The 21,915-nt window shown below is 42.5% G+C and overlaps 1 long non-coding RNA gene across 2 annotated transcripts in view; it reads right to left on the bottom strand.

Annotated features, from left to right (window-relative positions):
* Window positions 1–21,628, bottom strand: part of LOC138919274 (uncharacterized) — a 96,589-nt gene extending 74,961 nt beyond the window's left edge. The window contains exons 1-4 of one of the 2 annotated variants that reach the window (XR_011429310.1): window positions 21,406–21,628; window positions 5,364–5,454; window positions 4,570–4,719; window positions 3,695–3,979 (exon numbers count right to left, since the gene is read on the bottom strand). This is a non-coding gene — a long non-coding RNA (uncharacterized lncRNA). Of the gene's footprint in view, window positions 1–3,694; window positions 3,980–4,569; window positions 4,720–5,363; window positions 5,455–6,835; window positions 9,710–21,405 lie in introns of those variants that run through there. The other variant, XR_011429311.1, reaches the window with a different exon arrangement.
* Window positions 21,629–21,915: the final 287 nt, after the last annotated feature.

The raw sequence follows: 21,915 nt of genomic DNA, 5'->3' as shown, positions 1-21,915 counted from the left end.
GGATTATTTATTTCTCTGGGAGACTGTACCTTTCTTTGACTTGCTATTTAATATTGATTCTATGAGGTTATGTAAAAACCTATAGATTTTTGTCCAGTAGAGATGCAAATGATTTCTGTTCAGTAGAAAAAAATAACCCCAAATAGTAAGACTTTATTGCCCTTTAGGACACTGACCAGTTTTGTCTCTAACTTAGACAACTTATTTTAGCATGCCATCCCCCAAAAATTATAGAATTCTCTGTTCATCAGAGAATTTTTTGAACCAGTTTTTCATACTGTGGTCCCCTCATTAACGAGTTAAATAAATCTTTGACAAGCGCTCACTATGTACTTATATAAGTGTCATGTTAAATGTTTGAAAATTATGCTTTGATGTTACAACATGTCAAGAATATTTGGCATAAGAAGTGTTTTCATGTAGTAGGGCCAAGACAAAGGAAGGTTTCACAGATGAGACAGCACTGGGTGAGCCTTGAGGAATGGACAAGGTCGCACCAGTGGCTGTGCGAAGGAAAGCCGTTGCAGGCACAACTTCAAATATTTACATGTTTACGTATAAAGCTGCCAAAGAGGTTCTAACCTAGATCATTTAGAAATACTTATTTTAGACTCATTTTATGTAATCTTCTAAATAAAATATTGTGGAGTAGGATCCATCAATGCATGAAAATAATAATATATTATGATCAAATAGAACTTATTCCAGGAAGAGATGGGAGGTCCAACATTTGAAAATCTATTGACATAACAAAGTACATCAAAAAACTACAGGAGAAACACCATGCAATATCAATAAATGCAGGGAAAAAAGACTCAAAGTTAGCCCAGTATTTCTAATACAGATATTAAGTAAAATGGCAAGTACTTAAATGTAATAAAAGTTATTTATCAAAAATCAATAGCAGATATCATTATAAATAATGAAAAAATAAAGCCATTTTCCTCAGTACCAAGAACTAGACAGAGATGATGGCTATCGCAATTATTATTCGCTGTTTTGAAGATGCTAGCAAATGCCACACAAATTTTAGAAAAATTAAATACTATGTAAAAATCATTGGAAAAATAAGGTTAATCCCTTTACTGACAAGACTGTATAAAAAAACCAAGAGAAAATTTATATGAATTAATAAGGTGGTTAAGTGCAGGATAATCTTTTAAAATCAAACATTTTTCCCTGTTTAGCAATAATTATTGAGAAATGGAAATGGGAAGGAACTTCTATTGTTAATGACAATAAAGAGAAAAAATACCTAGAAGTGGGGCTGGTCCGGGGGTGTAGTGATTAACTTCATGTGCTCTGCTTCAGCAACCCAGGGATGACAGTTCAGATCCCAGGCGTGGACCTACACACTGCTCATCAAGCCATGCTGTGGCGGCATCCCACATACAAAATAGAGGAAGACTGCCCCAGATGCTAGCTCAGCCACAATCTTCCTCAAGCAAAAAGAGGAAGATTGGCAACAGATGTTAGCTCAGGGCCAATCCTCACAAAAAAAGATTAAAAAACCTAGGAGTAAATTTAGCAAGAATTCTATATGAAGAAAATTTTAAATCCTTTTGAAAGACACAAAATAGGATATGAAGAAGTGGAAAGATGTGTGCTATGTTCTTCGATAGGAAAAACAATATTATAGAAATACAAATTACTCCAAAATTAACATATATTTCAATTAAAAACCTACCAGAGACAGTTAAATTATGTATTAAAGATTCTAGGTCCTGTCTTGTGTTTTGAAATTTTCACAACTTCAGTGTATCGTCTTTTTTTTCTCGACCAGATTTCCACAAGGAGAGGGGCACGCTATGGTCTCGAGTTTTCAGCTATCTTTCTACCTCTTGCATGTGGCTGGCATCCAAAAGAAAACTCTATTATGCACTAAACGAGGCTGAGGAGGGATATTTGCTCTGGTCTGATGGGTGCAGGGAAGTGGGGGACAGAGAGGAAGGGATAAAGTGGGACGAGAATGGTTTTCCCTAAAGTGCTTCTCTGAAGGCAATATTGCTCTTTACCATGAAGACCGTCTTTCATCTGCATGATAAATGTACACTTCCATAAACATAGCTTAGACCTCATTTCTTGTGAAGAAATAGCCTTCGCCTGAAAGAGCATGTGCCATGCCTGCCCTGGGCACTTCTTTACATTGTACAGTTTTCTCCCCTCAGTTGACAATGAAGAACACCTTGCTCAAATGGCCTCTTTCTAAGGCCTATTTTGCTCCCCTTGGTGCACAGCTGGTTTGCAGCATGATGATGATGTGGCAGCACCTCGTTCGTGCAGCCTCAGTAAGATCAGGGAAGGAGGAGAACGGGTATTTGTAGGTCAAGTTGTCCCCAGAGGCGCTTAGAAAGACAGAAGCACCTGACACTGACTTCCTCATACCCGACTCTGGGGCATTTGCCCACAATTCCTGGAGACTCCACTCAGGACCTCCTGGAGACCTCCCAGCCCCTCTCAGGGACAGTGTGCACTTGTCTTACTTAGCTAAAATAATAGTGTATTAAGCTCCACTTCCTCTCACAAGTGTATTCTTTTAAAAAATGGATAGAAAATATCAATGTCTCATTCAAAGCCTTCCCCATGTTGAAACTTCAATTTAAAGTTTTGTAGAAAGACAGCTACAGTTAACAAGGCTGTCATTTCAACTTCCTAAAACCCCAAATAATCCACTCCCGTAGGCATCATTTTCTTTAAATTACAGGGGGTTTTTTGGGTTTTTTAATGGAAGGGTTGTAGCAGCTTCAAGAATCTCTGTTGAAAATTAGCCTTTGGAAAATCAGCCGCCCATACAGAACAGTCAGAAAGCAGTCAGACAGCTTAATTTGCCTAATCAACAAGTTTAAACCTTCATCGTCAAACATGTAACGCTTTCCACTTCATTGAAAGAGGAATTGCTTGTGTTTGCCGCGCATGAACAGCACCAGCTGATACTATGAAAGATAGTGAGCTCAGCAGAGCCATCCTTTCTGGGAATAAAACCACAGCTGCTGTCCAGGCAACAATGCTTTTTATTATCTTCAATTGCTAAAGCAAAGGAAAACATAAAGTGCTTAAAGTGAGTCAGCTTATAAACACCCGTTACTTACCGCTTAAGGGCCATCGGGAAATATTTCACTCATAAACATCAGCAGATAAAGAGGACATTTTTACTGTTCTCACTAAACACAAAGCTGTTCCTCAGTCAGTAGAATCTCAATTCATCCTTGAAATCCCACTCCTCCCTCAGCAATGATCATTTATGCGCACCTACAGTGTGCCCGGCACTAATCCTTCCTGAAGGAGCCACATTAGTCAGCGAGTGCTAGTTTTTCACATTCCAAAACATACCTTTTGCATCTGACGGTTTTACATGAGATGCAACTCCTTGTGAAGTTAAGCAGTAGACATGGTCTTTAAGTAAATGGTCACATTTTAAATCCAATCCCTGAAGGGAATTCATTTTAAGCAAGTATGACTCAGCTCTCTCAACACAGATTTCCCTCTGGAATAGCTGTCCCCTGAAGTCTTTTATTAAAACCAACCCCAAACAAAGCTCAACGCAAGAAAAAATCTCCAAACATCTCCATACCACTCCAAAAGCAACTTCGAAGTCCCAGTGAGTGAAATGGAGTTTGAATAGTTAACTACACTCTATTGAACAGGTCAAATCAAAATACAGATGTTCGCCAGCACAGCAAAGCAGGTTGCTTACCTGCTTCCTGACTTTGACTTGTTCTGTCAGCAAGGTCATTGGAAAGCTCAGGACATTTAGAGATGACTCAGTGCTGGGAACACGTGGGTTCGGAATGGCTTCCTGCTTCTAGGTGACATATTGCAGAGAGCCACTCAAGCTGTTCTCCTGCAGGAAATGACGAGTAAGATGAGCCAGGCCGACCAAGGAGTATCGCTCATCTCACCCCACAGCCGCACGTCAAGCCAGCCTCTGCTTCTCAGCTGCTTCGCCATCTCCGTAAAACCTTTCAAGAGCTTAATTCACCTGTTTGAAGACAAAATGGAGCCAAGCAAAGTACTAAGTCCCTCGAAGGCATAGGTTTTCAGATGCTGCGCAGTGTGATGACAGTCACCCGGAGTGCCTCGTCCTAGCTCTTCTGAATCAATGCCTTGTGGGGCTGGGGGCTGGGAGGGTGCTTGTTTATTCACTGCCTAGGTATTGCTGGGAGCGCTGATGCTGTTTTAGAAACACTGATCTAAGACAAAAAAAAAAGATCCACTTCCTAAGAGACAGGTATAAGAAATGACTGCTTTGTAGTGAAAAGAAGTCAGATTGGTGTGCAAAGTCTCCGAGAAGAAGAAAGAAAAAGAGAAATGAGTTGAAGCCTGGCTGAGGCTGGGAGCCAGATCACATCTCCCTTAAAGCTAGGCCAGGTGATCCCAGTGTTTCTTCGAAAGTGATACCAGCCACTCCACTCAGTTAAATCCCAGAGAGAGAGAAAGAGATGTCACCAGCGTAAGACTGATTGCTGTGGTATTGAGCTCTTGGTGCAGAAAGAGCCTGGACCAAGAGCTTGCTCATGAGACGGGTAAAGGAACCTGTGTTCCTCAGAAGCAGGGAGCTGAAGTACTTACGAGGAGACTCCCGGAGCTCCAGAATGGGTGGGGCCACAGCATGGGAATGTGCGATGCCAGCTGTGTCTCTCATATCTCAGACCTCAGCTGAGTGCTTCTCTTATGGGGAGAGAGTCCCACGCAGCAAGAGGCCCCGCCGTCGCACTCCTTCTGTAAATCAAGGGGACGAGAGCTCACTCCGTAGCTCGCCTTCTCCCCCCCTACCTGTCCTCCCCTTGATTAGCTCCTTCTTGGAAAGGCCTGGTGTAAGCCCACGCCATTTTTCTGGATGGTAATTAACTGGCCCTGTATTGAAGCAGACATAAGCATTAACTTCACTTTGGGGAATCTAATCTGAACTCCAGACTGGCCTTCTAACAAGTATCTTAGCGACGAAGGTAAGACCAACATCTCACCCTTTCAATGGTCTGTCCAGTAATACCCTGGAGGCACAGCAATGCTGAACCTCTATTTTCCTTCAACACAGGTCAGCAGGGCTGGTGTAAATCTCTGACCAGATCTGGGACCAAGTCTATGCCATGTAGCTATAAAGTAAATCTGAGGCCTCTGAGACCTAGCCGAGGTTTTCTAGGAAGAGGTGAGGAACTCGAAGGATTGACCATGGCTGGGACTAAGCCAGGGTGAAAATACTCAGGAGAGGCCCAAGATGTGGCTTACTCCTGTCTGACCACCAGCGGCCAGTGACAAGTCTATCACCTCAACACATCTATTAGAGGCAAGCCGGCAGGGTGGGAGACATCCAGGGAGCATAGAGGGAAAATATGGTCAATGGAAGAGTCAGAAAACATTCTTACGTGCACGTGATCCATAGGAGTCAACGTAAGCAAAGAGAGCCTCCTCAAAATGCCCTGTCATTGCCAGCAGTCACAGTGAAGCTTCTGGACCCTGAATTTGAAGAACAAAACAGCTCAAAGAGTAAGAGTGAAACATCATGCCTTAGTATTAAGAAACCCCCACGGAAAGCTAACTTATGGATTTATATATCATAAACTAGGTCTGTCACCCATACAAGATAAACAAGTGAGTCCAAGGAAATCAAGTGGCCTTGTCTGTTTCAGTGTTTAACTAGTTTGAACTCTAATTAATTTGATTTATCATACTTATATTGATTAGTACAAATCTATGATGAGTGTCTATTCCATATTTTAGGCATTCCCAGGAATGCTGAAAAAGAAATTACGTCAACCAAAAGTAGAGATGTACAACATCATATCCAAACCTACTGCAGCTCCCACTGTCTTCACGCTGACTCTGAAGGTCTGTGCCTGACTCCCCAGACTCGTTACGAACTGACCCTCTTTAAACGTCCACAGTCATTTCCTAGCACCAGCCTCTGTCCCAAGGCTGAAAGCCTCCCCACAATTGTTCCGGAATGGCGTAATCCCTGCGCCTCTCTACCCTCACTCATGCCCTTCCTCTTACTGAATTGCTTTTGTCCTTCTGCCTCTCCTGGTCCTGTTGCACAAGTTGGGTCTCTTTTGATTGCAAGTGACAGAAACCCAAGCCAAATGTTTTAAGTAAAAGAGAGAAAGTATTGGGGCCAGCCTGGTGGTGCAGCTGTTAAGTTCACGCATTCTGCTTTGGTGGCCCGGGGTTTACCAGTTTGCATCCTGGGTGCAGACCTATGTACCGCTTATCAAGCCGCACTTTGGCAGGTGTCCCACATATAAAGTAGAAGATGGGCATAGATGTTAGCTCAGGGCCAGTCTTCCTCAGCAAAAAGAGGAGGATTGGTAGTGGGTATTAGCTCAGGGCTAATCTTCCTTATAAAAGGAAAAAAAAGGAGAAAGTTTTGGTTTACATAACTAAAATGTACAGAGAATATGGTTTCAGACACAGCTGAATTCAGCGACTCAAATGATGTCACCAGATTCAGTTTCTTTCCATCTCTCAGCTCTTCCCTGCCTAAGTTGGCTCCATTCTCAGGCGTGCTTGTCCCTTATGAAGGCACAACGGCTGCCATTAAAAAAAGAGGCCTCATCTCTGATAATTCAGAAAGTCCTTGTATTGAATCTTATTAGCACTGATTAGCCTGAACTGGGTCCTGTGTTCATCCCTGAACCAGCTGTGGCCAGAGGAGCAGCATTCACCGATGGTTCAGCGTTAGGGTCATGTCATGCCCATGGAGCCAAGAGTGGAGTCGAAATCACCTGAAACACATGGGCTGGAAGTGGTAAATGAGCAGTCAGTTCCCTCAGAGCAAAATCAGAGAATTATTATTATAAGAAGAAGGAGGGGGTGTTGGGTGGGAAACAAAGATACTCACATCTACACTTTTGGGACCCAGCCATGTTCCTGTTCTTCGTGGAGTTCCGATCCACAGTGGTTGGTTGCTTGGTTTGACTGAGGCACTCGTTGATTCCAAACGATTAGCTCATGTCGTAGAGCTTTGTTCACTAATGGTCTTGTGTGTGCCTGCTTTATTTCCTAACTACACAAAAGCTCCTTTTGGGCAACGACCACGACATTTCTCCTTCTGTATCCCTCTCTCATTGGCACTCAGTAAATAATTAACTTTGTGCTAGGCACTGTATTTTGAGAATTTCCTTAAAATCCCACAACCCAAAACCAGTCACAGTGGGAAAATATAGATATCAAATTTAAAAAACATTAACTTGAAACAAGAAGAGAGAGGTTTTTTTAAGGTATTATTACTACTTCCTGCACCTACTTCCCAAGAAGGGTCTCCTCTGATATGTCCCGGAATAACATGCCACCAAACTAACGAGGAAGTCTGATGATATTGATGTAGAAAGTGGCTCCAAACACCCTGCAGGGAAAGGGACTTGACTACAGGAAAAAGTGAGTGAGATGTGCGGTAGACACAGGTTAGCCCTGCTGTACAGCCCAGAATGGAGAGTCCACAGCATTATTCGATGATGGCCGGGATGATGCGCGGCAACGCTTCTCTCCAAGAGCCACCACCACCGACACAACAACAAACCAAACAAACAAAACAAAAAAAGTCTCTTTTCTCTCTGTGAGTTCTTCTCTGCCTCAATTCCATCTCTGAAAAGGAGCAGAGGATCTGGCTCCAGGCCAGCGGTCCAGGGAGCCAGGTCACACTCTTGCCTCGCTCCTCAGAGTTTCCAACCTCATTCCAAGTTCCCACTGGGAATTTCTTTGCCCACATGTTAGGGATTGGACTGTATTGAGAATGTCATAGTTGAAAGTGAAACTGGGTCCTGGCTCCTTGCAAAGACTTTGCTATCTGTGTTAACCAGTTCCTTGAATCTAGCCTGCATCCAGCCCCGGGATATTTCTAGTCCCTGGTGTCTCCATTAAATAGAAAAAACAGACAATTGAAGCCAGCTCTCTCTCTCTCTCTCATTCTCCTTCTCTCTCTTTTTTTTCTCCTACAACTAAAATGCTTACACTCGCTTTTCCAATAGTACATTTTATTGAGCAATAGGAACAAACTGTTAAATTGATGGAAGACCACGAGAAATCCCAGGGACATATTAACCTAAGTTACTCAGATGGAGGTCACAGGTCCAAGACCCTGTTACATCTCCTCGATCTCTTTGGAATATTGGAAATACTATTTATGATTCTGAAGCACCCACACCCAGATCCACCGAGGCCCTCCCTGCTTTCAAGAGACTCCTCTGACACCGTAGATTAGCATCAATGACCAAGGCCCCTTTCCAAGTTTTCAAGAGAGATCTCTCCAGTTTCAAATCAAACATGGTCCCCAGAGGGACATTTATTAAGAGAGTTCAATTACAGACTGTGATTTTCTTAAGGACTGCTTCACTCTTCAGATAATATCTGATAAGCGTGTTACTGTCCTCAGAGGAAAAGTACGCTATCAACGCCAAACTTCTGGTGTGGTTGTTTTCTCATTATCTATATTTTAACTCTTTGAATTGCCATTCTTAGACTCTTTTGATTTGCAGGATCCTGCATTCTTGCCGGTGGTGTTTAATCTACCTGCAGAGCTGGGAGCTGAGAGCTGGGGGCACACTTTGCCATAAGCCTGGCCTCTGAATGCTCTAAGCTTCAGGATTCCTTCCAGTTCTGTGACTCGATGAGGAGCAGACTGGATATGGGGAATCACATGTCACCAAAGCATTCCTTCAAAACATCCAGTTTTCCCTCGGGGAAGAAGCAAGGCCCAGCATCATGGCAGTGGGGTTCTGGCCTTTATCCTGTCAATAGGTATGCAAAGTGACAAAACCTAAAGTGAGTTCAAATCCCACCAAGGAGACATATCAAAACCAGAAAAGCATCACAGAAAGGCAAACTGTATGATTCCACTTGTGTGAGGTACCTAGAGGTGTCAAGTTCATAAAGACAAAAAGTAGAAAGGTGGTTTCCATGGTCCGGGGTGGGGGACATGGGGAGCTGTTGTCTAATGGGACAGAGTTTCAGTTCTGCAAGATGAAAAGAGTTCGGCTGCACAACCACGTGAATGTGCTTATCCCTGCTGAGCAGTACACTTAAAAATGGTTAAGATGGCAAATTTTATGTTACGTATTTTTTACCACAGTCAAAAAAAAACCCAGAACAAAACAGGAAAGCTAAGGATGCTGATAGATTGAGAATGTTTTAATGAGGACAAAAATGGAAAGCAAAGCCCCAAACCCGTCAGGATTCCAGCAGAGATCAGCTTGGAGCAGGGCCTGAGGGAAGGGACAGTGGCCCAGACTGTTTTCAAAAAAAGTTTTGCAGTCAAGCTTTGCTGTTGTTGGAAGCTGTGCAATACCATCTGGTTGCCCCGGGTTAGAGGCCGCAGTCATGGTGGACACATTAGACCATAGTGAACGCCTCCCAGACGGCACCAGAGAGCAGAGGCATAGACCTGAGAGATACAGGTTCTGGAACCTTCAGACCCAGCTGAAGAACAGAGCAAAACTTTTCAAATTGTACTGAATATGTTGTTCCTCTGGGCCTCACCAAATTGGGAAGAAGTTTCAGAAAGAAAAGCATTCCTTCCTTGGTTAATGGCCTTCAGGAAGCAGAAAGAGGAGAAGGAAAGGATTAAAATGGCCTGGCGAAAAATAGTGACTGTTACACTGTACCATAAAAATTTTACTACTTGTTTAGAAAGTCTTTGTAATATTTGCAATTTTGCCACTCAAAAAAATAATCTGGCCACTCCAAATTTAGCCCGGGCAAGATTTCCAGGCTGCAACCCATTATACCACCTCTTTAGAATGCCAGATTCAAATTTCCAACTGCCTGATGACTATTGCCACGTAAGATGTGCCCTCTGGACTTCAAGCTCAACATTTGCAGAACTGAAGACAGACCAAGCGTGCTTTTCTTCCTGACTTCCCTTCCTCAGTCATGAACCAGCATCCTTACAGTCACCCAGGCTTGAACTATTGGGTCAAAGAAATTCTCCTCAACTCACACGTATTTGGTTGCCACAGCCCTTCAACAATGCTTCACCAATATTTGCCACACTCGTCTCCTCCTCTCTCCTCCCACTGTCACTGCCCCAGTCCAGCTCATCACACTAACTTTTTTGCTCCGTGTATTGCTCGAGCTTTCTAACCACTCTCAGTTTGCACTCTTGTTTTCCACTCCAACTTTTAAATAGCCACCTGGGTTACCTGCTTATACCATCTCCTCCAATGCCTTCAGTGGCTCCCCAGTGTTCACAGACCAAAGTGTAAACTCCTCAGCCTCAATTTTGGGCTTCCACACAACCTTTCCAAAACTTCCCCCTTCACCCCATTGTCCAATACATCTCTTTAAGTACCTATGCTGTGCAATATCCAACCATTCACCATTACCCAGACATGCCGGGGAATTTTACACATCCGTGTGCTTTGGTTTTGTTGTTCCCACAACTAGAACACCCTTATTGTCTCCCCCATCTTTTTCACTTATTGAAATTTTACTCATCTTTTACAGTTCAGCCCAAATATCATCTCCTCCATGAAACTTACCATGAGCCTTCCCATCGGAATGAACCACTTCTTGTTCACACTCAACTCTTACTAAATACCTAAAATGTGTTAGATACCAAGTGACAGGTCCTGTTTTCAGAAAGCTATGGTGAGCTATAAAGAAAATATACCTTAGTCTTTATGTTATTCTTGCCTATATTTTTTGTTTACATTTTATCTCCCCAGCAAGATTTTAAATTTGTTGGTGGTATAAATTATGTCTCACTAATCTCTTTAACCACCATTGATTGACCTAGTAATACTGTCTTGATTTAGTGTGTGCTCAATAAAAGTCAACCAATTGAATGATAAAAATAAGTGAATAACTGAATGGAATAATTCATCTCTACATGTCAATTTACTATATCATTACATTCTAGCCTTTAAAAGCAACAAAACTCAAATATTTTCATCTGTGGGTTTGATTCTCAACCAGAAACTCAAAGTTATTCATTTTTACATTTTTAAAAGCCAGTGGATTTGCCAAGTTATACTTGAAATCAAGCCATATATGCATCCCAAAAATGCCATGTACCTTCGTCAAAGGCTCTTTTTATTTTTTTAATGCCAGTGCTAGTTGGTTTATTCACCAGCTCTAGAATATTATATGCATGCATGTGGTGTGGCTCTCCTCCCTAGTGTTGAATTATATTTTAATTTAGGTTCTATGGAGATGCTGAACGTGCAGGAATTAGCAGCAGAATCTATTGATAATACATTCTAAATTTTTTTTAGGTATATGACTACACAGCTTTGAGGAGAGACCATGCTGGAGAGAATTCCACAAGATCCGTCAGAGAATCCTCTATCATTTGTCAATGTTTCCCTTAAGCAATATTCAAAAGGTCACAGGAGGAAAGGTGCAGGAGAATCTTTGGTGAGTATGATAGATTATTGTTCAGAAATAGTCACATGCTCTCTCTATCCCAGAGTTGGCCATGTGACTTGTTTAGGCCAATAGAACATTATGGAGTATGACATGACCAAAAGCTGGAAAAGCACTTGCACAATTGGCCTTGCTCCCTTGCACGTCTTCCATCTCTGTGAGTGAGAAGAGCATCCACGGGTGAGCTTGATGGTCCCAGGAGGAAGAGAGACACATGGAACAAGCTGCTCCAGCCAGACCACCCAACTGGGCCCAAGCTAGAAAACACACAGACACATAAGCTAAATAAATGCTTATTGCTGGATGCCACTTAGATTTAGTGGTTCTTTGTGATGCAGCAATAATATAGTGTGCTAACAACTCCCTCCCCATATCCCTCTAATCTGGCAAACAAGCGTCTTCATCTTAGACTTAGTCCCATACCTGATATCTTGTGCTGGACATCTTTTATTTGCCCCTCCAGAGCCACTCACCATCCTTTCCATTCACTGCTGCCCTGGGACACTGACTTGGATAAACTGCAGTGACAGGCTCTCTTCTCTCAGACTTCCTGTTGGGATCAGCCAGTGAGGGGGCACAGAAAGAGATTCTGGAGAGGAGAGAGTGAGGACAGGGCGTGTGTTCCCCTGACTCCCTGCCCCGCTCTGTCCCTTGACACACTCTCCCCTCAGAAAGGCCTCCCCTACATGAATTCTTCTGGGTTCTGGGAACAGTTCCTCCCTTGTCTACTTGGGCCTAGGTGGTAATAGTCCAACTGCCACTAATCCTGAGTTACTACACTAATCTTGGGCATCTCCCATGATGCCCCACACCTCAGAACATTCAGCTTTACAGATAGTCCCTTTGTAAATAAATCTTCCTGGAAATGTCCTAATTTGAGTGTTCTGTCTCTTTCCTGTTGGGGTCCTGACTGAGACATGTCCTCACTTTGGGCCATCACTTTTCTGATGACAGCTTACCTATTGGATCCTTCACCAGCTGTCCGTCATTTAGACCCCTGCTTTATCAATCCACTCTGTCTGATTTAATATCTCTGATCTTGAACACAGTCGATGAGTCAGTCATTGAACCAAGTTTGACTGAGTGTGCTAACTCTTACCAGGCACTAGAGACACAAAAGTCCCTGCCTAAGGACTTCATCATCTAGTAGGAAAGACAGAAAAATCAAATTAAAATTCAATATGGCAAGAATATTGATGGAGATTTGAATAGAATGCTATCGAAGCCACAGAAGAAGGGTTCTGTAACGCAGGATGTCCAGAAAAAACAGAGGCTGCAGCAGTAATGATGAAAGAGAGAATATAGTAATGAATGAGAACAGCAGAATCGGCTGGCAGTCAGGGAAATGCAGGACCTGTGTTTCCTGCTGTGGATCTTTGACCAAAAGACTTCAGCTTTTATTTGTTTTACATATAGGGCTTCCATAAAACAATTATTTTGAACAAGAATTCGAAGGCTTTGAAATTTGAAAGGCCCTAAGTCAAGAAATAAGGGAAAACAAGTTGGAAAACTGAAACTGATAAATCTATGAATAAGAGATAATGAAATCAAGTGGGCAATAGAATGGAAGAGGAAATGGTGACTACTGTGTTGCCTGGAACTAAGAGCATTGACTGAACTGGCTGCAGACACTGAAGCAACATACAGCCCAGAGGGCAGAGGCCAAGGCAGAGAGAAGCTCTGTTGTTGTGTAATTGAGGACGCATGTGGTGTGATAAAATACCTAACTACATCTGATAAGAGGTACTACAAAAGATGCTTTCTTTGCCTGAGCCACTGAATTTGAAAGACTATATAGTGCGTGCAAGCATAACTAATGCATGTATTTTTTAAAACTATTCAAAAGACTGATCAGGCGGTTACTGCTCCTGTCATTTGGAAATGACTGGGGAGGGAGTGTACAGAAGCAGTGGCAGAAAAGGGTCCAAAGCTACCTCTGGCTTGGGGAGAACCAGTCTTCAGCAGAGAGGAGAGAGTCTGCAGGGTGACGACAGGACTCAGGAATTATCCACTCTCCTTAACCGAGCCCTGTTCTTCTGGGCTCTCTGCTCTGCACTGGTTCTTGTTCCTAATCAGAGCTAACATTTATTGAGTCTTAGTATATCCCAGGGATTATGCTTTGAATTTTAATTATAATAATTAATAAAAATAATATAAAATTGATAATTTTTCTAACAAAAATAATTACTAATTTAAAAAGATAATTATTGAGCACTTCTATGTGCCAGTTATTGTGCTAAGGGTTTTATATATACATTTCATCCTTGCAATAATCACATGGGGTGTCCGTCGATTCATTTAACAGATATTTTACTTTTTCTCCATAAACGTCTATATTGTGTCTTAGGGATTCTGAGGAAGACTGAGTGGATGGAGGAGAAACAATTGTAAAGGAAATCACAGAAAAAAAATGGTTTTTTTCTGACCTAAAGAAAAACAGTGTTCAGAGTGGAAAAGCACCCTGATACTGAGAGGACATATTGAAGAAATCTACCCAGAACACGTTCTAGGGAAATTCCTGATCTTCAAAAATAAAGAGAGAAATCAAACAAATGAAAAGACAAAATAAACATGTTACTGACAGGAAAAATAAACTGAGTGCAGTTATCTATAAGCTTAATACTAGGCAAAAATGGCATAAATCTCTAAAGAATTAATTAAAGGATTGGGACCCTAGAATTCAGTATACAACCAAGTTGTCATTCAAATGTGAGGGGGAAGGAGAAAACTTTTGAATGTACAAAGACTCAAAACATTTACTACTCATTCATTCTAACTGAAAAACATTACTTAAGAGTGTCTACCAGAAAAACAATTTAAAATTACCAAAAATTTTAAGAAAGGCAAGTGGTGTATAGGAATTAGCAGAGAGTAATGAGATCAGTGGGCAAAAATACTTAATTCTAAATGATTGTTGATAATATGTTTATAATTTTAATACAACGAAGAAAAGATTTCCCCAAAAATACAAGGCACCATATTTTTAAAAATCCAAACCGAAATTCAAATGATTTCAACAAAACCTTTAGTGAGGCCTGGAGGGGTGGGGACACTTCTGACAGCTACAGACTAGCTGCATTCTATCAATCAGATGCACCGCTCTGGACTTTGAATGGAGAGCTAGTGACACAAGGGAATAGGATTCACGGGGACTCTTCCTGGTGGAGCGACAGGTGAAGTGAGATGGACTTTCTGGGGAGGAGAAATGGCGATACTGGTCCTGATACCCAGAGTCAGCACCTTTGCTGTTACCAATAGGGAGTCAGTGTTTAAAGCTTGCCTCTGGTGATGGAGCAGTATTCTCACTGGACATAATTTTTGGGCATTGTTCTTGGCTACTCAGCCTCCAAGCTTGGTCCTCCAATCGTCCTTACGATTCTGGAAGATGCCCAATTTCATTTGCAAATTGGAATGTTAAATTGGAAGTAGAGACTGAAAAGCACCAGAATACAATTGTCATAACATTCCTAAGAGAGGATCCAAACCAAATTGCAGAAATTTCCAAGCAGGTAACTGCTATGACTCTGTTAAATTAACATTTGTTAAGTGGAGCACAGGGTGCCGGGTGGTGAGCCGTGGTTCAACCACAGACCACAGGAGAAATTGAAATAGAGAAGATTATTACTCACAGCGTGCCTTGAGGGACAACATGGGAGGTCAAAGTAGAGTGCAGAGAGAGAGAGAGGCAAGACAGGGGCACATGTCTTTATTAGGGTCCATGGGTAGAGGGCTTTGGGTTTCCCAGGCTGCAGCCAGATTGGTCAATTAAAACCCACGGAGGTCTTATCTAAGGGATGCATAAGGCCTGCAGGCACTGGGAGGCAGGGAAACTGTCAGTCACCAGGGCTGTTGGGGGAGTCACATCAGGAACTTACATTCGCTGACTCTATGGGCTGCTATCTAGCGTACGTGCCTGCATGAGGTCAGTTTCAGGCCCATACGGACCCCTTTGCCAAAGGAAATGGATGCCGAGGCAGCAATACCATGGAGTAGCTTAGCTAAACTCTCAAAGTGGCTGAGAAATTATTTTTCTGCTCAGATTAATGAGTCAATTTCTAGTCTTTGCAACTGAGATATTTGACAAATACACTGACCTTAACCCCTGGCCAGAGTTGTTTGGTCAAAGGATAGAAACCTCATCCCAGCTTGACTGTCTGATGATCCAGTTCTGTAACAAAACCTAATGGCCTAAAACAATAGGTGGTTTGCTCTCAACGCTCAGTGAGTTGCTGGGCTCACTGGGAGTGTCACTTGGCATCTCCCAGGCACCTGCAGGCAGATATCAGCCGGGCCTGCCACTGTCTGAAGCCTCACTGGGTTGGATGTCTAAGATGGCTCTCTCGTGTGCCTGGTAGCTTTTGCTGGCTGTCGACTGGAGCTCAGCTCAAGCTGTCAACCAGAGCACCTGTGCATGGCAGCTCCATGTGGTTTGACCTCTTGCAGCACAGCAGCTGAGTTCTAACATGGAGCATCCAAGAACTGGAATTTCAAGAGGCCCAGGTGGAAGCTTCAAGGCTCCAGAAGTCACACGGCATCATCCCTCATTCAATGTAGTCACAGGGACAGCTCACATGCAGGGGAGGGGCCTTTATAAGGGCCTTATGGTAAGAAGAAAAATGGCCCTCCAGAGACATCCATATTCTAATCCCCAGGACCCGTGAATGCTTACATTACAAGGCAAAAGGGACTTTGCAGGTGTGATTGAAGGTATGGACCGTGAGATAGGGAGATTATCCCGTATCATCTGGGGGTGCCTAATCTAATCATGTGAGTACTTCAAAACGGAGAAGCCTTCTTGGCTTCGGAGAACCAGAGAAATGGCAGCGTGAGAAGGCCTTGGCCTGTCATTGCTAGTTTGAAGATGAAGGAAGGGAGCCATGAGCCGAGGAATGCAGGTGGTCTCTGGAAGCTGGAAAAGGCAAGAGCATGGCCTCTCCCGCAGAGCCTCGGGAAAGGAGCACAGCACTGCCGACAGACTGATGTCAGCCCAGCGAGGCCCGTGTGGATTCATGACCTACAGAACTGTAAGATCATAAATTTGTGTTGTTCGAGCCACAAAATCTGTGGCAATTTGTTACAGCAGCAATAAGAACCTGATAAAGGCATGAATACCAGGAAGTGTGGCTCACTGGGATGTCATCTCAGACAGCAGATACCACCCTGACCTGTAAGAGCCCTTTCCTAAGAATCTACATGCAGATGTAGAAGATCGCTCACTCTCCTAGATGGAAGAGATCTAAATCCAGAAATTGCTGGTAGCACCCCGTTTTCTAACATGTGCTCTGTAAACAGAATACACTATTTATAATTTTAAAAATAAAATAATGATATCAACACTACTTGAAAAGTAAAACACCCGTGGACAGCTAATCTTTGAAGAGCATACAATGGAGAAAGGAAAGTCTCTTCACTAAACGGTGTTGTGAAAACTGGACAGCCACATGCAAAAGAATGAAAGTAGACCATTATGTTATACCATACACAAAAATTACCTAAAAATGGATTAAAGACTTGGAGGTAAGACTTGAAACCATAAAACTCTTAGAAGAAAATACAGCAGTACACTCTTGGACATCAGTCTTAGTGAGTATCTTTTTGAATACCATGTCTACTCAGGCACGGGAAACAAAAGAAAAAATAAACAAATGGACGAAGTCAGACTAAGAAGCTTCTGCAAGGTAAAGGAAACCTTTAACAAAACGAAAAGACAACCCACCAATATTTGCAAATTGTATATCAGACAAAGGGTTAAATTCCAAAATACATAAAGAACTCAGACAATTCAACAACAACAAAATGAACGACCTGATGAAAAAATGGGCAGGGGATGTGAACAGAAGTTTTCCCAAAGACAATATACAGATGGCCAACAGGCACATGAAAAGATGTTCAAAATCACTAATTATTAGGGAAATGCAAATCAAAACTACAATGAGATACCACTTCACACCCATCAGAATGGCTGTGATTAACAAGACAAAAAATAATAAGTGTTGGAGAAGATGTGGAGAAAAGGGAATCCTCATACTCTGCTGGTGGGAATGCAAACTGGTGCAGCTACTATGCAAAACAGTATGGAGATTTCTCAAAAAAATTAAAAATAGAAATACCATATGATCCAGTTATCACACTACTGAGTATTTGTCTAAAGAACATGAAATCAACAATTCCAAGAGACTTATGTACCCCTATGTTCACTGCAGCATTATTCACCATAGTCAAGATGTGGAAGCAACCCTAGTGCCCAGTAACGGATGAATGGATAAAGAAGATGTGGTATATATACATACAATAGAATACTACTCAGCCATAAAAAAGGACAAAATCATACCATTTGTGACAACATGCATGGACCTTGAGGGTATTATGCTAAGCGAAATAAGTCAGACAGAGAAAGACAAATACTGTATGACTTCACTCATGTGTGGAAGATAAACAAACATGTAGATAAGGAGAACAGATTAGTGGTTACCAGAGGGGAAGGGGGGAGGACAAAAGAGGTAAAGGGGCACATATGTATGGTGACAGATAAACACTAGATTATCAGTGTGGAACACAATGCAATCTATACAAAAACTGAAATATAATAATGTACACCTGAAATTTACACAACGTTAAAAGCCAATATGACCTCAATAAAATAATGTTTTTTTAAAAAGTGAAAAATCTCAGACACTTAACTTTCTGTGTTTCAAAGTTCCTAGGGTAAGAAAGAAATGTGTACATATGACTTGGTAGACAGGAAATAAATATTCAATTATAACAGAGCTTAAGCAGGAACCGGAGCGTGTGAAGCTGACCATCTTGAGAGGAGAGTGTAAGAGACTAAGAATTGAGGCACCCGGCTACCTACCTAACTGGAAGGCAACCAGCCTGTGTCAACAAACTGGAGATGACAGTCAGAGAGAGATTAGACAGGCAGGAGCTTCTTGGACAGGCTTTTGTACGACAATACGTCAAGTTGGGCTAGAGGACAAGGAGGTGGAAATCATCCCAATTCTCAATCACACTCACTTGCTCTCCCTTCTTCAGTGGTTCTCTTACTCACATGAGCAAAACATTGAAATACAAATGTAAAGAACATGGGATTGTCCTGTCCTCAACTACTGCTTCACTCTTCTCCTTTCTGCTGGGCAGCAGTCACTTTCCCAGCAAATCCACAATAAGTTGCTTGGCCAAGTTTGTGTTACTAGAAAGCTACTTCTTATTTTTTGGTGAGGAAGATTGACCCTCAGCTACCATCTGTTGCCAATCTTCCTCTTTTTTGCTTGAAGAAGATTGGCCCTGAGCTAACATCTGTACCAATCCTCCTCTGTTTTGTATGTGGGACGCCACGGTACGGCTTGATGAGCAGTGTGTAGGTCCGTGCTTGGGATCTGAACCTCTGAACTCTGGGCCACCAAAGTGGAGTGTGAGAACTTAATCACTATGCCACCCAGCCAGGCCCAAAAGCTACATTTTTAACTTATTTAGAATAAACACAATGTTTAGCATAAACATAAAAAAGAAACGTAAAGTCTTCCTTTAATTACAGCAAAATTTTGGTGACTCAAGGAAAGCTCATGCTTTTAAATGTGCAGGTCTCTGTCCTTCTTGTTTAGACGAGGACAGAAATAGAAGTGCCAAGAAAATGTCAGAAAGTTGCTTCAATAAAACAGGCCCAAACTACTTTTATAGGCAAGATTAAATTAACGAAACTTCTGGGTGATCCAAGGAGAACAGGAGTTCAAACCTAATACATTCACCCACGGTACCATTTATCACAGCTATTACACAGCTGAACTTGTTGGGCTTTCTCACTTTTACAAGAAAAACAAACACATCTCAAGAATCCCTTCATCTATTTTACACCCTACTAGTTTTATTATTCTAATAGAAAATGTTTTACAGATTTCTTTTCTACTTTACTCCTTCAAAAAATATCACATAGAGAGAGCTGAGAAACATATCGTAAGATCATTTCAAGAAATAATCTCTTCCCTGTGATCCCTGGAACCAACTACCACAAGAAAAATAAGCAAAAAAAAAAAGGCAAAATAGGTTGGTCCCTGTTTCTCTCTGTTTGGGTCAGTTGCATCAGATTATCTCGTTTGTCTCGAGGTGAGGAACACCAACGACTCTCCCTCCTTTCCCGCCCCCAGCACAGCCAACCACACACATCGGTCCACCTCTGTCCATGTCTTCTTTTCCATTCCCATTGTTCTCCGGATTTCAGGTCCTGTTACTTCTGTCCCCAAACTATCTTAAAAGCCTCCCAACTGGTCTCTGCCTCTGGCCTTTGCCTTCTACAAGCCTCCTTCACAGAGAGTTAGGCTCTTAAAATCTTGCCTTGATGGCGGCCAGCCCAGTGGTGTAGTGGTTAAGTTTGCACTCTCCACTTCAGCGGCCTGGGGCTTTGTGGGTTCAGGTCTCAGACACAGACCTACATACTGCTCTTGAAGCCATGCTGTGGCAGCGTCCTGCATACAAAATAGAGGAGGATGGGCACAGATGTTAGCTCAGCAACAATCTTCCTCAAACAAAAAGAGGAAGATTGGCAACAGATATTAGCTCAGAACCAGTCTTCCTCACCTAAAAAAAATCCTGCCTTGAGGGTCAGGATAGTTAGATTCCTAAAACCCGTTACTTGCTCACCTCCTACAATGGCATCTACCAATCTCAAGCTCTACATAGTAGTCAAGCCGCACATAATTTAGGCTCAAGGTCTCCTCTCTCGATCCCTCGATCCCTCGTATCACTCTTCTGCTTCTCGTCTCTAGCCTCACCCCTCCCACCACCTCAACATGCACTGCAATCTTTCACCTTTGCTTACACTTTTTTCTCTACTTAGAATACCTTTCTTCTTCACCTCAATGTTTGCAAATTCTATCCTCTCCCTGAAGCTTTGATCCTCCCCTCCCAAGTCAGAAATAATCTCTCCTGCGTCTATGTTCTGTGCTACTTCATTGTTATAGCCACGACATCCCCCATCACAGGCCATCCTGCTGTAGAGTTATTTGTGCCCTGAGGACAAGGATTGTGCCTTGCCCTTCAAAACACAGAGCTTTGCTTATATGGAACCTTGGTCAACAACAGTTGGCTGAGTTGAACTCAAAAGGGCCAAGCTAGAGAAAAAAGGGATTGGGGCAGGGAGAGTGACATTCTATTAAAATTTGACAAACTCAAAATTCATTGACACCGCAAAAATTCTATTTTGCCCAATAGCTACTGACTGGGCAAAAGAAAAGTGAATCTCTAAGCAAAAGGTTAATGGCAAAACCAATTCTATTCTTGTCACAATTTTTACTTCAAAATCTTTGTTCTATCCTCCTGCGACTTTTCCAAGTACAAGCTGGAGGACTAGCTGGAACTGAGTCATGGTGTCCATGTGCTTTATCCAGAGCAGTGTGGCCCAGAACTCTCCACGCACATGCCAATAGCCTCAGATAGCTAACCTGAGACTCAGCTGCCTTGAGCCGGCAGTCTGTAAGGGGTCGGAGGAGCTGAGGCCATCATGTGACCGTGCTGACGGTTTCTCACCACCTCCATTCTCAGAATGTCATGCAGAAAATTGATTCTATTTATTAGCATCTCCATGCCAATACCCTGTGAGTCTCCCCAGTACACCGACAGACAATACCCACACCAGCCAGCGGTGGCAGCTACCGTGTGCTCTGCCCGTGAGCAAATAGCTATCTAACATAGGCATGAAAGGAACAGGTTCTGGATTTGGACTCTGACTATACCTCTTACTAGCTGTGCAATCTTGGGGAAATTACTGAACCTATCTGTGCCTCAGTTTCCTCACCTCTTCAAAGGGGGTAATAATAGCACCTACCATTGTTTCCCCACTATTGCAAATAATACATTACTTCATTTACATATGTCAAATATAATAATTACTGGCCAGAATAAGCACACTCAATAAATACTAGTTTTAAATAAAATTCAAAATAAACATTAGTTTTCACTATTATCATTATTACCGTTTCAATTAATGAAAAGACATATAAAAGAGAGCCTAGCTGAAATCAAGCACGTAAAGAAGATGACAGACAGCATAATCCTTACTTTCAGCGGGAACGTCCACACACGTCATCATGAAGACCCAAATGAAAGCAACAAAACCTAGACCAGGACTCATCAGACTCCTCTGGCAGAAGCGCCAAATATCTTTCTTCATGAAGGTTAATGTTTGACTTTCCGTCTCACCCCAAGGAGAGCTCTCTAACATTTAATGTATTTACTATTTTCGTCCTACTCTCCATCAAGCCCTGGATGGGCTAATTAAAGCGACACCACCGTTGGCCTGGCACACTCCCTTCCTTCCCCCACAGGAACAACAAAGAGGTGAGAGAGGACGAGAGGGACTCTCTATCAGTCAGTGGTAAATACGGGCAAAAGAAGAACACCCCAGACAGGGCCAAAACGCCGCGTGAACGGCCACCTGACTGCCACTGTCGGAGTAATTGTGCGTTGATTTAGTGAACAACGACATGGAGATGCACTTGGAATTAGACGTTTTCAGCAGCCCGGCGTAAGAAGTGGTGATTTGAATTTGATGTAGTTGAATTTCGACAG

The sequence above is a fragment of the Equus caballus genome, chromosome 19 (genome assembly GCF_041296265.1).
Source record: "Equus caballus isolate H_3958 breed thoroughbred chromosome 19, TB-T2T, whole genome shotgun sequence".
NCBI lineage: Eukaryota > Metazoa > Chordata > Mammalia > Perissodactyla > Equidae > Equus > Equus caballus.
The sequence above is the reverse complement of the archived record's forward strand: the minus strand, read 5'-3'. Positions and strand labels throughout refer to the sequence as shown.